Source organism: Bison bison, unplaced genomic scaffold (assembly GCF_000754665.1).
Source record: "Bison bison bison isolate TAMUID 2011002044 unplaced genomic scaffold, Bison_UMD1.0 scf7180017864033, whole genome shotgun sequence".
Classification (NCBI taxonomy): Eukaryota; Metazoa; Chordata; class Mammalia; order Artiodactyla; family Bovidae; genus Bison; species Bison bison.
The window spans coordinates 58,997-64,150 of NW_011494605.1; the positions used below are offsets into that span (position 1 = coordinate 58,997).

At 47.3% G+C, this 5,154-nt stretch overlaps 1 pseudogene; it reads right to left on the minus strand.

Moving 5' to 3' along the window:
• Positions 1-256: 256 nt before the first annotated feature.
• The window catches only part of LOC104984626, a 9,724-nt pseudogene continuing 4,826 nt past the window's right edge, over positions 257-5,154 (minus strand).

Consider the following 5,154-nt stretch of genomic DNA (forward strand, 5'->3'; position numbering starts at 1 on the left):
GAGAGAATAGACATGCTGGAGGAGAGCAGGCAATCAGGATTAGGTGGACAGTGAGAGATACAGGGGGTCAGAGACAGATGGAGAGACAGCAGATAGAGAGCCTGGAGAAAGGTGAGAGGAGAAGGGCAGAAAGTCAGCTGCTGGGCAGGAGGCAGGAGATGAGGCAAGCTGGCAGGCAGGCAGATCAAAGCTGGAAGTGGGCAAAGGGGCAAGGACAGGGAGAGTGACAGCAAGACAGGATGGCGGGCAGGGGCCCTCAGGGCTTGTCCTTGTCCCCACCTGGATCAGAGAGCTTCCTGAGTTGAAAGTGGATCCCATTTTTGGATCTCTGCACCATGACTGAAGCAGGCACAAGGACCCTGAAGGGATCCGATGACAGCTCAAAACGAAGCAAGGTCAGGGCCACGGCCACCTTGCATCATTCATGGCAGACTGCTTCCCGATGCAGTTCCTGGGTAAGGAGGGGAAAAGGAAGACAGCGGAGGCTTCTAACCCCTGCTGAGCACAGGGATTCAGGGCTGTCCTCTACATGGCCCAGCCCTGATCCCTTCCTTACTCATCACAATGAACTTGCCAGCGAAGCTTTGGGCCAAACTCTCCCCCTGACCTAAGACAAAGCCCACCTCTCCAAGGACTATCTCCAACTTCCTACTCCTGCTCTCAGCAGGAAACCTGTAGGGAGGCATCAGTGCTGTAAGCCACAGAGTCAAGTCAAGTGGATCAAAATGTGAACTAGTACTTTATTCACTCGTCCATGGGCAATTCCTGGTTTCAGGTCAGCCCAGGGCACTGTAGGGGGCAGGGGTCCTGAGACACCCTCTCGGGACCTTACCACCTATGGTGGAAAAACAGGCTGTTCAGTCCCAAGAGATGATAAGACAGGGTTGTGCAAGGAATCAGAATGGCAACAGGGAGCCTTCCTAGAGAGGACAAGGGTTAATGACCCTGAACCTGCTGATCATTTGCCTCCCAATTAATGATCTGACTTCTTGTCTCCCTTCACCTCCTTGGTCAATCTACCTTTGGAACCTTCCCATTCTAATTCAGAAATGACCCTCCTAACCATCCCTTGGGCTCCTCATCTGGCCTTTTCAGCCTCCATTCCTCCCCTCCCTCTAAACCCACAGTAGCTCCAGGCCTGCTATCTTCCGCATCACAGGGAGCACACGTCCCAGTACCTCAGTGGCATCACAGCCCTCTCTGGATTCTTCCTCACTCACCTGGGATCTGTCCCTCTCGTCTTCCTGACTCAGCGACGGTTGAGGTCCCCGCCCCTCGCCTCTGCCATCCTCATGCTCAAGGCTCCATCCAGTGACCACCACCCTCACCCCCTCTGCTGGCTGCACCTCTTCCCACTCTGGACCCTGAAGGCACCATGGGTGTAACTCAAGGACACAGCACATCCAGTGTCCAGCACAGTGCTGGATCGTGGATCCTCCACAGTCTGCCCAAGGAATGAATGAGTGAAAGAGTGGATGTGTGAATGATGTCTGTCTTGAGGAGACATGTTGTTGACAGTGAGCCCTGGGGGAGGACAGCGTTATCATCCCTGTGTTCCCATCTCCTAGCACAGGTCTTGGCACATGGAGACACGCTTAATACATACTTTCACATTTGAACAATATTAATTGAATTGAAAACAACTCAAATGGACTGAGAGCATAACAAATATTCATTCTGACCTAAAATCAAGCTGCCTAGTGCCTTTCCTCTAGTGGCAGCTGCATGACGTGCAGCCATGTCTACAAGGAAGGACTGGACCGTGGTGTAAACCAAATCCTAGAAGCAATTCAGGAAGACAATTTGCTTCAAAGCTGTTCTGTGAATGTTGATTCACAGTTGAAAATTTCCTAGAACTGTAGAGTCAGAAAAAACTTGTTTCTACTAAGTTACAAAGTCACTGAAATTACGATGCCATGGACTGTATGTAGCCCATGGGATTCCCACCAGTCCTTGGGATTCTCCAGGCAAGAATACTGGAGTGGGTTCCATTTCCTTCTCCAGCGGATGTTCCCAACCCAGGGATCAAACACAGGTCTCCTGCATTGCAGGCAGACTCTTTACCAACTGACCTACCAGGGAAGCCAAACTTTTTGTAGCCTTTACGATTTCACAGCAATCATTTAGGAGTGTATCATCCAGGTTAACAGCTATTTCAAGGGTGCTTTATACTTTACATGCAAGGGATTTTTCAAATGCATCTGTCAAATACAAGGAAGCTTTCCACCTGTAGGGAAAGAGCAAATTAACCAAGATGACATGGTCAGGCTCTCTTGCCCTGCGGCCTCTTGCTCTTGCCCCACAGTTTGTAAACAATGATTATGTAACAGATGAGATCACTGTATGGCACTGCATTCACACTTCACATGGTACTCGCTTGGACTGGGGCTACTTTTGTTATATAAGCTCCACCTGGAAAGGCCCTGGGGGCGGTGTGTGGTACACCTTAATTAGTTTCACCAAGAAAACCCTGGCTCCTGCTGCATTGGGGCTATATTGGAGCAACATCATGGTTATGTTATACGAGGTTATGTTCTGACTGTGTTCTGGCTGCCTTATGGTTATGTTATGACTGCTGCTACAGCTGCTGCATCAGCAAGGAGACAGGCAGTGTTATGGCAGCCTTGCCAGCCAGGAGAGAATAAACGTGTCTGCAGTTCCTATGGCTCCTCCAGTCTTCTTCCAGCCTCTTAGCCCATGCCTTGACTACCCTGGGCTCAGCAAACAGTGTGCACAGTGTGAACAGCAAGATAGTTGGCACCATGAGCAGGATCAGCAATACACTCCCCAAAGCAGACTTGATTGTTCTCCACTTTACGCCTTTTCTTACTAACATTAGACTCTGTACAATCTGGGACTATGGTATATAACCTCTGCTATTATATATAGAATTTTGGCAACAGGAAAATATGTCACGGTTATATTAATACACAGTCAAAACTATCGGAGTTACTGCAGAAATAGAGAACACGCTCATAACCGTGAAACCTTCTTCAAACTACAACTGTAGCTGATCCTATACATGGAACGAAGCTGAAGTTCCAAACCCATGCAAACATGACAGATACTGTGAGGGGAAATTGGTGAATTAAACAAAAAGGCAGTGTACCAACTAGGAATGCGGGAACAGATAAAATCACCTTTTAAGGTGACTGAAATTGTGCTAACCAAATGTGTAGTTTAATGTTCATGAAAACTTCTAGTGCTAAAAAGTCATACTCCTAAAGTGAGGAAAACTCTGGATACTTTGGATTGGCCACTGACATGGAAATGAGGTCAATCCTTGTGGACATCAGGAGGTCAACGCCATTATGGAGGGCCCTGAAGGCTTTCTTGTACATGGAGACCCAGGCCTCCTTCTCAGCACATCAACATACAAAAACAGAACTTCATGCTCCACATATGAATGTAGACAGTCACATACAGCAGGTAGCAACCAGTGACATCTGCTTCCCCCAGTACAGAGGCCTCACCTGGATCCTCCTGAGAAGGGCAGGAAGGCATGGCTGTGTCGAGTAGAACCTGATGTGAACCAAGATGGGTCAAACACCTGCAGAGAGTACACCAGGGCCAGGACATGTGGGTCAAACTCCTAGCATCAATCTACCAGGGGACAAGAATCTCAGAGCAGGAGCAGGAGGACAGGTTGTTGTGGAGAGAGCATCCCATCTCCTCCTCCCACCACCATTGTACCTCTGGGTTTGGCCACACCTTTGGGTTGTGATGAAGCCCATAAAAGGAGAGGGGAGGATGATTCCTGTGGGGCAGAGAGGAGAGAGAGAAGCCTGATGGTCCCATAGTGCAGGGCATGAGTGTCTTCACAAACGTCCTGGGAGCCACCATGGGAGCACCCTCCGTCACTCTGAATGAAATGATGCTCTTGAAGACAGGTGGGTGGGGAATGACAAAGCACATGAGCACTGATTAGGAGAAGGTGATCAGGGCTCAGGATTAAGAAGTAAAAGAACTTCAAGGTTACACTTAGGAGCAGTTGAGTGACAATTCACATTTATCAAGTGTCATTATGACTCTGAGGAATATGTAGTAACTCACTTAATCCTCACACAGCCCTCAAGGCAAGCACTCCTATATCTATGAGCAGATGAAGCACTTGAGCCTCAGAGGGGTTAAGGGTTGGGTCTATGATTCCACAGCTAGGAGGGAGTAGGGCTGGGATTCAGACTCACTGGGAGGTGAGTTAGTGGGTGGCCACCAACCATGGCAGGGCTCTCAGATACATGATCAGCTGCTCTCTGCCATCTACTAGGGGGCACCTCAGAGAACAGACCAACTGACCCATAACAGTGCAGTCCTTGAGCTCCCTTCTTTACTTAGACCCCATATGAAAGAACCATGCCTCCCACTTTGTCTGCTTTTCTCTTAAGCCTTCATGTTTCAAGGAATTAGAATTTTAGGCTCCATCATACGACTATATAGAAGGGTCAACATTTGTTTACTGAGCTTTTGTTGCATTCAAGCTCTGTGTCAATAATTTTTTTTCAATTGGAGGTTAATTTATTTACAGTGTTATGTTGATTTCTCCTATACAACAATGAAAATAATGCACAATTACACACACACTTCATGGCAAATAGATGGAGAAACAGTGACAGACTTTATTTTGGGGGGCTCCAAAATCACTGCAGATGGTGACTGCAGCCATGAAATTAAAATACGCTTACTCCTGGGAAGAAAAGTTATGACCAACCTAGACAGCATATTAAAACCAGAGACATTACTTTGCCAACAAAGGTCTGAAAGGTTGTTGAATCATGTGAAGACACTGGGATTCTTGGCCCCCGGAGGAGAAGAATTCAATCCGGGGCCAGAGACGAGGCTTGATCGCTCAGAGCTTTTGTGTAATAAAGTTTTATTAAAGTATAAAGGAGATAGAGAAAGCTTCTGACATAGGCATCAGAAGGGGGCAGAAAGAGTACCCTCCTGCTAGTGTTAGCAATGAGGTTATATACTCTCCAGTGAATCCAGTTGAACTATTCTAAATCCTGAAAGATGATGCTGTGAAAGTGCTGCACTCAATATGCCAGCAAATTTGGAAAACTCAGCAGTGGCCACAGGACTGGAAAAGGTCAGTTTTCTTTTTTTTTTAATTTTATTTTTAAACTTTACATAATTGTATTAGTTTTGCCAAATATC